The sequence below is a fragment of the Diadema setosum genome, chromosome 11 (genome assembly GCF_964275005.1).
Source record: "Diadema setosum chromosome 11, eeDiaSeto1, whole genome shotgun sequence".
In the NCBI taxonomy this organism is placed as follows: Eukaryota; Metazoa; Echinodermata; class Echinoidea; order Diadematoida; family Diadematidae; genus Diadema; species Diadema setosum.
The window spans coordinates 3,749,660-3,762,202 of NC_092695.1; positions in this window are offsets into that span (position 1 = coordinate 3,749,660).

Genomic DNA, 12,543 nt, shown 5'->3' on the forward strand with positions numbered 1-12,543 from the left:
ATAACCAGTTGGTCTAGTCATCATTTCGTCCAATTACTGTTTGGTCTAATTGTTATTTAATTTAATTACTATTTGGTCTACAGTCAATTCGTCTAATAATAGCCAGTTGGTCTATTTTTGGTCTAACACCAATTTATATCATCAAATACCGATTTGGTCTATTATGAGTTGGTCTAATTCCATTTCGTCTAATCATCAAATGGTCTAAAATAAAACCAAATTATTTTGTCCAATATAGATTTGGTGTACACATCATTAATTTTGGTCCATTGCCCAGTTGGTCTAGCCTCTGTCTATCATCATTTAGTCTACCCCCATTTAGTCTAATAACCATTGATCTTATTGTCATTTGGTGTAATAGCCAGCCTCCTGGTCTAATCAGGTACCATTTGGTCCAATCATCGTTTCGTCTATATGACCAACTGGGCTATTTTTTTTTTTTGGGGGGGGCCTTTTTATTGATGTGTACACTAAATTTAAATTGGACAAATTTGGTTTATTTTTAGACAATTTGATGATTAGACGAAATGGAATTAGACCAACTCATAATAGACCAAAAATAGACCAAATGGCTATTATTAGACGAATTGACTGTAGACCAAATAGTAATTAAACCAAATAACAATTAGACCAAACAGTAATTGGACGAAATGATGACTAGACCAACTGGTTATTAGACCAACTGATATTAAACAGTCTATTAGACCAACTGGCTGCAGACCAGGTGGTAATAGAGTGTAAACCGATCCGGACGATAGCCTCTTTGAAATGGTTGTTTGAAGGTTAGATATAAATTCAAAACTCGTCTTTTAATATTACATGAGAAAAAGTACCAACGCACCCTTTTGGCAAAACCGGGGGGCTTTGGACGAAGGGTGGGGTTCCAGTCAACGCGACGCGACCCAACGCTCCCAACGCACCCTTTCGGCAAAACCGGGGGGGCTTTGGACGAAGGGTGGTGTTCCCATTAACGCGACACGCCACCACCCAACCCACCCTTTCGGCACAAGCCATTGTATACTGCGTGACATTGCACGGTATGTGTAATGAGGCTGCGTTAGCAGTGGTTGTGAATTGAAGTGCGATTCGCGAAGCGATGCGATGAGTATGTTTTGTGCACTTGTACTGGTCTTCTCGCTAGCTGAATACCAGGGTTGCAGCATTGATTGCTGGGAAGGAAGGGTACGTATTATCGTTTCCTTTATGTCATTCTATCAGATTAGTGTGTCACTTTCTGGTTATTTGGATTAGCATCGTTAGATGTGGCTTTACGAGGAAGTTGGCCTCGAGATATACGAGTGTTTGTCAGGTCTGAATTGCTTAGACTATTCTCGTAGTTCGGTACGCAGATGAGTGTACTGTAGGAAGTTGCGTTAGCGACGTAGTCTTGAAATCTAGTCGGAAAGCTAGATGTGAATAATCACGGCAGCCAAGTTCGATGCTTGGTAGATTGAGAGCGTTAGTGAAAGCCCAGTTGATTGAGGTTGCAACTCATGTAGATGCTGATATCAGAGAGTGTAGTCGAAAGAAAGAAATCTTTGCAGTTCTGGTGAAGAAGCTTGAACTGGGTGGTGTAGAATATGAACACACAGACCAGAGTGAGAGTACAGATGAGATTGAGAGTGCTGGTAGAAAAACTGCTCCAAGTACTATTACTACTAGACCTAGAGAGATGAGGGTAGATTCCACACAACTAGAATTGGCTAGATTGGAGTTAGAAAAAGAAAAAATGAAGGCAGAAAATCTGAGACTCTAACAAGAGTTAATGCAACGTCAAATTGAGTTGACCCAGGCCCAGGCCAGTAGCATCCCCGGGGATAGGCCTAATGTTACTATGTCTAGACCAAAGACGCCCGATATTGCAAAAATGGCAAACACAGTCCCCCGCTTTGATGAAGAGGATGTAGACTCTTTCTTTTTCTCCTTTGAGAGAATAGCCAGGAATTTGGAGTGGGAGAAGAAATATTGGTCTATGATAGTACAACAAAAGCTCACAGGCAAGGCACATTCAGTAGTGTCTGCTCTCTCGGATGAAGAGGCAAATGACTATGGCACAGTTAAGGAAGCAGTCCTTCTTGCCTATCAGTTAGTCCCAGAAGCCTACAGGCAAAAGTTTCGAGGATATAGGAGAGGTTCGGGACAGACCTACGTAGAGTTTCAGAGAGAAAAAGAAATTCTGTTTGATCGATGGGTTCGATCAATGAAAGTAGATCTCACTTATGACAATTTGAGAGAGATAGTGTTGATGGAGGAGTTCAAGAAATCGACACCTCCAGATTTGAGAACATATTTGGAAGATCGAAGAGTACATGATGTAAAGAGTGCAGCAGTCACCGCTGACCAGCATGAGTTGACACATAAGGTGAAAACAAAAAGTCCTGAAGGAAAGAGGAGATTTGATCAGTTGAGAAATCCTGACACTCAAAAGTGGCTCGGTAGTCAAAGGGATAACGTAAAGACTGAATCACAGAAAGAGCGCCCAAAATCGCCACGGCCTCAATACAAAGAAGTGAGATGCTTTTTCTGTGGGAAAACAGGTCACATTAAGTCTGAATGTAGGCGATTGCTGGGACAGAATGAAGCAAAAGAAAAACAAAAGCAAAAAGCAACACATGGTTTAGTCCATGCAGACACACGTACACAGAACAGTTCAGATGCTGAAACAAAAGAGAAACCGAACCAAGCAGCCACCAATGGTTTTGTTAAGTCAAGTGTAAGTGATGAACAGCGTCATCCAAATGTGAAAAGCAGTGTTTCCAAAATGACAGACACGTGTTCAAGTGGTCGTGTGGATGAAAAGTACAAGGACTTCATTTCCAAGGGTACAGTTACCATTGCTGAATTTAGAGTATCGGTTGTCATCCTTCGTGATACTGGAGCTACACAGTCCCTCATGGTAGGAGATGTGAAGAGTATGCCCATAGACTGTAACACGGGTAGGAAAGTACTGATACATGATGTCAATGGAGGAACGCAGGCGGTCCCTCTTTTCCGAGTGAATTTGGATAGTGGACTGATTTCAGGGGAAGTGATTGTGGGAATTGTTCCATTTCTCCCTATGGATGGAGTTTCCTTTTTGCTTGGTAATGACCTTGCAGGAGGTCGAGTGAGTGTCCTTCCGGTTGTTTCCGAAGTCCTAGTGTACGAGCAGGAAACGGAAAAACTCGTCGATGAATTCCCAGAAGTATTTCCAACATGTGCTATCACAAGATTTCGAGCAAGTGAAGTAGAGCGTGAGAGAAAGGAGTCTGAAAGTGAAATTTCTCTTGATGACACATTCTTTGGAAAGGTGACTAGTGAAGATGAAAGAGAACAAAGTTGGGAAGAAGGTGTGTTCAGTCAGCCGGCTTTAATCAAAGCACAGATGGAAGATGAGGAGTTGTTGAAGTTGAGAGAGGGTGCATTGACTGTAGATGAGGCGAAGGGAGTGCCAGAATGTTTCTATGTAAAGTCTGGTGTTTTGATGAGGAAATGGCGCCCTCCAGATCGTCCCGCAGATGAGGACTGGACGGTTGTCAACCAGATAGTTGTTCCTCCGCCGTATCGAAAGGAAATTCTACGTCTTGCACATGAAATTCCAATGGCCGGACACATGGGTGTCAAGAAGACTTTGTGTAGAATTAGAACTCATTTCTTCTGGCCCAAGATGAGGAAGGATGTGTCTGAATTTTGTCGAACGTGTCATGAATGTCAAGTGGTAGGAAAACCACAACATGCCATTAGATCTGCGCCGTTGATTCCTATTCCGGCTTTTGAGGAGTTATTTAGCCGTGTGATGGTAGAAGACGTAGGTGCAGTTGTGAGTGAGAGTGTCCTACACAGTGCTGAGAAAAGTGCAGAAGAGTTTGAATCTGATGCTCCAGATTCTCAGAGTGTGAGTTTCAAGTCAGGAATGATTCCGCGAGTTGAGAACTCAAAGGTACTAGAAAATCCAGAGTTACTGCTCAATCATTTGTCTGATTCGGAGAGGCAAGATGTTGTCGACATCTTCCAGGAATTTCCGGAGGTTTGCAGTGATAAATTGGGCTGTGCGAAAGACACTGTTCATACAGTAGATGTTGGTGAAAATGCACCCGTAAAGCAGCATCCATATCGGATTCATCCTGCTAAGAGAGAACAGGTGGATAAGGAGATAGATTTCATGCTTGCAAATGGAATCATAGAGCCTAGTAACTCAAACTGGAGTTCCCCAGTAGTGCTAGTCCCAAAGGCAGACGGAACGTCCAGGTTTTGTATAGATTACAGGAAGGTCAATACCATAACCAAGACTGATTCGTTTCCGCTTCCTTTTATTGAGGAGTGTATTGATCGGGTAGGAAGTGCTGAGTATGTCAGCAAATTGGATTTGATGAAAGGGTATTGGCAGGTGCCATTAGACAAAGATGCAAGAGAGATCTCGGCGTTTGTCACGCCCTCCGGGTTATACCAGTGTCGTGTCATGCCCTTCGGGATGAAAAATTCCCCCGCAACTTTTCAGCGGATGATGAATCGAGTTATTGCTGGTCATGATAACTGTGTTGTCTATATAGACGATGTGTTGGTTTTCAGCAATACGTGGGAGGAGCATGTTGCTCATCTTCGAGAGCTGTTCCAGAGGTTGTCACATGCAGGACTCGTGGTGAATCTGGCCAAATGCGAGTTCGGGAAAGCTTGTGTGACTTACCCAGGTCACAAGGTAGGCCGAGGTAGCGTCGCACCACGAGATGCTAAGGTCCGAGCCATCGTGGACTTCCCAGTGCCGTCATCGAAACGGGAGCTTCAGCGCTTTTTGGGAATGTGCGGATTCTACCGGAGATTCGTTCCCAACTTCAGTCACCTGGTGGTGCCCTTGACGGACCTGTTGAAAAAGTTTACAACGTTCCAGTGGTCGGCGAGCTGCCAGGATGCGTTCCAGAAGCTGAAGGCCGTCCTCATGAACGATCCCGTGCTCATCGCACCAAACTTCGAGAGGAGCTTCCAGCTAGCTACGGATGCTAGTGACCGAGGAGTAGGAGCCGTGCTGCTTCAAGACGACGACAACGGACACAGCAAACCCGTGTGTTTCTTCTCCAAAAAACTGAATCGCCATCAGCAAAAGTATTCAACTGTGGAGAAGGAATGCCTCAGTGTCGTTCTAGCCGTGCAACATTTCGAAGCGTATTTTGACGGTGGAAGAGACATCGTGGTGTACACTGACCATAACCCATTGACATTCTTAGAACGCTTCAAGCACAAGAATCAGCGTCTCTTCCGTTGGAGTTTGATTCTCCAGCCGTACCCACTGAGAATTGTGCACATAGCAGGAAAGGACAACACATTAGCAGACGCTTTGTCGCGAGTTTGAAACTGTGCGCGCGCTGATAATGTTGCCGAACGATAATTATATCAAATCTACAGTGAAACCTACATCAAGCTGAACATTTCAAACAGGACTTAAACAGACAAGAAACTGATGTTATTTTTTTTTTTGTATATGACAAAGTATACATGTGTTTATGTATTTTCGTTCAGTTTTTTTCCTTTCCCAAGGATTTGTGAAGGGAGAAATTGTATTTATGTTAATCATGTTTGGTTTAAACGAAAACAGTATATATGAGTGATACTAGGAAGTATGAGAAAGTACTAGTACACAATATTCTGTCTTTATAAGGAGACTTCACTTGAAAAATTTCATGATGTGTTACGAGCCAAGCATTATATGATATTTTGAAAACCCAACATTACAGGAAGCGCCAGGATACAACATCTGTGGTGTGTAAGATTACAGTGAAAGTTGTGCTTCAGTTGCACACTTCTACATGTATTGTGATTTCATTCAATGTACCAAAGAGTCAAAGGATTCAGATTTGTATGTATACCGATACGTTACCGAGTTAATGCTAGCAAATGCAAAAACAGTATAGCAAAACACAACCGACTAGTGACAGGAAAACTGGTGATCACATTTTTAGTTTTATATCAACCGATTTGTGTTAAAATTTAACAAAAGAATTTGTGTTGATTTGTATAAATGAAAAAGTGTTGAGTGACAGTGAGGCATAAAGAAGCCAAGATGTTATAATGTCACTTTTGTAAATTAATAACCTGTATAAAAGTATTTCGTTACAGAGTGACAGCGTCACATTTGTGTGTCGAGTATGATCTCGATATTTTCCAGAGTTTGCACATATATTACAACATCTTATCGCGTGACAGTACATATGTGTGAAGGGACAAAAAGAAATGTCCGATGGTTAAAATTTTGTTGTTGTTTTGGCTAACTTATGACGCAGAGTTGACATAAGTATAAAATTTATGAGCAAGTACATTGAGTAGATGTACACGTGTGTCATAGTGTTTAAATACGATGTTGTTATAATCAAGAGATGCGTGCTGTTACCACATTCAGTGAAACTCCAATGAAAGTTTGTGTTGGAGAAACAGACATATCTTTGCAACAGTCAGAACAATTTCGTGAAGAAAGTGTATTTTTGTTTTTCACATTTAAAGATGAAGTGTATGTGTTACAAAAAGAAACACTGTTCATGCCTGAAGTTATGTAAGTTTATTGATCGAGTATGTGAGGATATAATTACAGTCGAGACAGAAAATACAGTCTCAGTCTAAATATCGATACTACTGGAGAAATGATTGATTACATCTGGTGTAATTTTTCCAGATTATGTGCACCCGTATGTGCACCCGTTGAAAACAGTGTCACATGTGTATTACTGTTAGACTGTTGAGTTGTGTATTTACATGTTTTGTAGGGGGCTTGTTAAGTTTCATATATCGTTCTAAAAGTGGACAATTGATGCCGGAGTTAACTGATTCTGATATGGCTCAAAATCAGTGATTATAAGTAAAGTAAGCCTTACAACGAAGGTGTTTATAGTCGAAAAGTTACATTCATAACTTTCCTCTTGTTGGGGGGAGGTGTGACGGAGAACCGTGATGTGCCTTGGTGAAACCAGGGTGGGGTGGAATAAAAGTGTCCATTCGGGACATGAGAGTTGGAGTTGGCAAACATGGCGTGAACAGTTGCAGTCATTCGGTGCTGATCCAAGAATGTTTTGTCGGTGTATGACAGATGTTATGTCGGTGCTGACGGGTGTTCTGTTGGTGCATGACAATATCCATGAATCGAAACGCAACTGGATTATAATATCAAACCTGATAAATTCGTTCACTTCAAGGTAAAAGGAAAACCGGTAGTCTGAGTACGTTGCAAAAAAAAAAAAATCTAACTTCATTAATTATAGTTTCCCTTTAATTCTCAAATTGCCAGGTTCTCTCTCTCTCTCTCTCTCTCTCTCTCTTTCTCTTTCCTCTGCTCAATTTTGTATTTTCCCCCTTTTTTATAACACAAATCATTTCCGTAAAATCTTTTACAATGCAAACTTTCACAAAACTGAAGATGATCCCTGCAGTCAGGTAAAATTGAAAGTATTTCAAAAATGCCAGAGCAGTCGCTCTGAGGACCAAACTTTGGGAACGATCCCGGAATGATTCCTTTTTAAATTTCCTTATCAAAAAGTGAGGACTGGCTAAACGTGAGGAACTTTAAAGACTTGGGAAAGTGAAAGACATTGAAAGACGTACTGACCATGGCTTGTTCACACTTGCACCAGCAACAACTAATCCTCTTAAAACTTAAAACTCTTACATGATGAAAACTGCTGAATCACTACACAAATACATCAGTAACGCAATTTCTATTAGTCACGAACACTAGCATACCAGTCATAATGGATAATATATTCATACAAGTACATGACGTATTCAATGACTTCACTGAGAACACCATTGGTGATCTATATTCCTCTACTCTGAAGGAGGAACCATTTAATTCAACTACAAAACGATGTTTGCGCTGTGTCTCGGTTTTTAATTTTTTTTTCTTGTACAATTCTAGTTAATCGGCTCTTCTTTTAAAGGGGATGGCTAGTAACTGATCAGTGGGAATCAGTGCATGCTGAAGGATGATTGTTCCAGTCCTTGTGGGATTCATTAAAGAGTACATTATCTATCTATTCTTGTGTGAAGATTATTTGCTTCAGAATGGTCTCATATTCAGGTAATGTGCAGTTTGATGTTTCCAGGTTAGCATGTCTGTACAATGACGGGGTCTTAAACTGCACATTACTTGAATATGAGACCATTCTGAAGCAAATAGTTTTCACAGAATAATATATATATGATGTACTCTTAAATGAATCCCACAAGGATTGGAACAACATTCCCCAGCATTCCCACTGATTCCCACTGATCAGTTACTAGCCATCCAGTGGTGTATCTAGGGAAAACGGCGCCCGGGGCAAGCTAGCGCGAAAATTGCGCCCCTAATATCTGAAAAAGTGTTCAACCCCAACCCCATCCCGGGAGGCGTATTTTTTATTTACACGCAAGCCTGTGGTTTTTCGCAATTTAATTCAATGACACCGCTCGTGATGCGTCTATGCTTACTCCGCTCGGGTTGCGAAGAGTTCTGTGGGTTACTGTACAGTGCCTCCGCTCGCGCCGATTCGATTCGTACACGTGCATCAGTGAGTGTTTGTACGCGCTGTGAAAGTTTTGCTTGCCGTGGTAGACCTGCATCCAATTAGTACATGTACGTATGTAAACGAGTGAGAGTGCGAAAAACAAAACAATACAAAACAAAAAATCTGAAAGTTACGGAATAGGCTGGTACGTGTGCATGTACATGCATCAAGAGAGTTGTGAAATAACATGATCGCTTAAATCTAATGACACCTGAATGGAATGAAATACATTGGAAAATCAGTGTTTGCCATTTTTCTCATTTTAAAATTAATACATTGTATCAAAAGTAATGTATAAGTCTTTCAGACCCCCCCCTCACTCTCCTATTTCTAAAACGTCTCTTTCTCTTCTCCCGTCTCTCCATACATCATAAGTATATATTTGTTCCAAATACAAACTCTCTCTATCCCCTTGACTCCCTCTCATATCACATGATTTGTTTCTAAGACCCCCTCTATATATACATTGTATGTACATGTATCAATTTTATTTCTCAAACCCCAACCCCCTCTGTTATATCTGCTGCTAATAAAGGCCCTAAATCTATCTTCATACTGATGGTATATTATTTTGTTTCTCAAACATGCCCCTCTTTTCTTCATACTAATTTCAAAGACTCGATCACTCTGCATATATTCATTTTCCGACCTCTCTCGACCCCCTCCTCTTTTCAAATGCATGACTCGTGTATTTTTCCCCTCCTCGATCATTGCTTGAATTATCACACAATTTATTTGTTTCTCATACTCTCTCTCTCTCCCCTTCTCTCTTTCTGATTCTTAAACTTTACAATGTTTGTTTACAAGACCACTTTCTACTCTCTACATTGATCAGTTTATCTAGAAACATGTACAGTCATATTGTATAAAGGAAAATTACACCACTATTGCATGAAGTCATTATGCACTTTATTCACTTCTTTATATTCAAGCACTTTTTTTTCATGAAGGTACAGATGTAATCTCATCCTCCAATATCCAAGAAGTATTGTAATACAAACTAGAAGTATCACTCAATGTGATTAATATACCCCAACTAAACACTGAGGCAGTTAGCTCAACTAGCAACTACTTTGTATGCTTTTCTTGGAAAAAAAATACCATGACAATGTATATTGTTCAACATTGAATATAATCAACAGTACAGTAATGTCTTATTTTGCTCACTCACAATAATGTGCCATATCTCAAGTCAAGTGCTCAAAACCTGAGTGAGTAAAGTAAATAAATCAGCAATTTCTATGATTTTCATCAAAATATTGTTACCATGGCAACACAATGTTTGACATTAAGAAAAAAAAAATGAAGCTTGTAAAACTATTATCATAGCTGTCACATGTGCCAAATTTCAAGTCAGATGCTCGAAAGCTGAGGGAGTTAGGTGAATTCACAATATCATTAATGTATGATTTTCTTTCAAAATATGCATGGTGCCCATTCAAACACTTTGAGATCTTATCCCCATGGGAATGCTACTTGCCAAGTTTGGTGAAAATTCATTATGTTGTTTTCAGCAAGAAGATGAAAATTTAGGCCGGCATTTGGACCCCCCCCCCCCCCCCCATCCCATCCCGCTTCCTTGGGTCCCAAGGGGGTGGGGGAGGGGGAGGGCACCCCTGATTTTCCCATGAACAAACTCGAAACAACAGTCATCAATATACTGACTCATTGTATCAACTTAGCTCAATCACTTCTGGTTCCAGAGAAAAGATATGTAAAGATTCCTTACAGGAGGGGGGGGGGGGGTGGGACCCCTGGGGGTCCCCCAGGTGGGGCATGGCGCCCATTTGATGGAATTGAGATTCTATCCCCCTTGGGATGCTACCTGCCAAGTTTAGTAAAATTTTGTGATAGGGTTTTCAAGAAAAAGATGAAAATTTACAATTTCGGTTCAAATTTAGGCCCCATTTATGGGGCCCCCTAGGAGGGGCATGGTGCCCATTTGATGGGAATGAGATTCTTTCCCCCTAAGGATGCTACCTGCCAACTTTGGTGAAAATTCATAATAGCATTTTCAAGAAAAAGATGAAAATGTACAATTTGGGCCCCATTAGGACCCCTCCCCACCCCTCCCCCCCCCCTCCCCTGGGTCCCAAGGGGGGGGGGCACCCCTGATTCCGCCATGAACAAACTTGAAACTACAGTCATCAATGCACTAATTCATAGTATTAACTTAGCTCTATCACTTCTGGTTCTAGAGAAGAAGATTTTTGAAGATTCCTTAATTTGGGGGGGGGGTTGGGCCCCTCTGGGGGCCCCCTAGGTGGGGTATGGTGCCCACTTGAAAAAATTGAGCTCCTATCACCCTAGGGATGCTACCTGCCAAGTTTGGTGAAAATCGGTAGAGGGGTTCTCAAGAAGAAGATGAAAATGTAAAAAGTTTACGCACGACGGACGACGCACGACGCACGACGCACGACGCACGACGCACGACGGACGAAGAGCGATCGCAATAGCTCACTTGAGCTTTCGGCTCAGGTGAGCTAACAATAATCGACCACTAATGTCATAACAACCACTAATGTGGCTGTCGCATCTTCAAGCTATATGCTTATTTGACAACAGTCTTCTGAATTTACACTCCCAATTCATGTGCCTTACTTCAGTCAGATCATTTGATTTTCTTTATTCCGAGTGGTTCCCAATCGACGTGTTCTCTTACTCTTTTCTTTAATCTGTACACGTATCTCAGTTTTATATTCGGATGTACACACTGCATGTTCCATTGTCTCGTAAACAAAAAGAAATGACTGTATTTCATTTTTGTAATATCATGATCGATGCAGAAAATCCTTCATAAATTCATTTGAATTCGGATCGTGCAATATCATAACAACCTCTAATGTCATACGTCGACGACAAATGTCATAATGACCACTAATGTCATAACACGTCGACGACAAATGCCAAAATCGAATCAACCACAAATGTCATAACACGTCGACTTAAATGTCAAAATTTCCAAATTTACTGCAAATGTCATAACGCGTCACAGGGGAGGATCCAGGAATTCCGTAAAGGGGAGGGGCCTTTACAAAAGTAACCCCTCCTCCATTTTCTTTCTCTTTCTTTTTTTCGTTTAAACAAAAGAAATGAAACGAAAAAAAAAAAAAAGAGGAATGGGGTTGCGCCAGCCTTTCATTTTGAAAGGTGTCTCCCCTGTACGGAATTCCTGGATCCGCCCCTGAAAGGCAAGCAATGAGTTTTGACATTAATGGATGACGCAATCGCGAATCGAGAGGGAGCGCATCCCCCTCTGGCGCGGCGCCCCTCTCCGTCTCTATTATTTCTGTTATAACAAAAAGAAATAAAATGAAACAAAATGAAGCTGGTTGCGCCAGCTTTTGATTTTGTAAAGGCGCCTCCCCTTTACGGAATTCTTGGATCTTCCCCTGTGACACGTTATGACATTTGCAGTAAATTTGGAAATTTTGACATTTCTGGTCGAGGTGTTATGACTTTGTGGTTAATCCGATTTTGACATTGAGTGGTTGACGCAATCGCGGATCGAGAGGGGGTGCTTCCCTCTCTTGTGCCCCCTCTCTATATTTTGTTAAAACAAAATAAATAAAAAGAAGAAAATGGGGGGGGGGGGGGGTCGCGCCAGCCTTTGATTTTGTAAAGGCGCCGCCTTTACAAAAGCAACAGATATAACAGAGGGGGTTGGGGTCTGAGAAACGAAATTAATACATGTACATACAATGTATTATAATAGAGAGGGGGTCTTAGAAACAGAAATCATGTGATATGAGAGGGAGTCAAGAGAGATAGAGAGAGCTTGTATTTGGAACAAATACTTATGATGTATGGAGAGACGGGAGAAGAGAAAGAGACGTTTTAGAAAGAGAGTGAGAGGGGTCTGATAATTCATACAGTACTTTTGATACAATGTACCCCCCCCCCCCTAATTTTGAAATGAGAAAAAAGGCAAACATTTTCCAATGTATATATGATGTTTATTCCATTCAGGTGTCATTAGATTTAAGCGATCATGTTATTTCACAACTCTCTGATACATGTACATATACATATGTACCAGCTA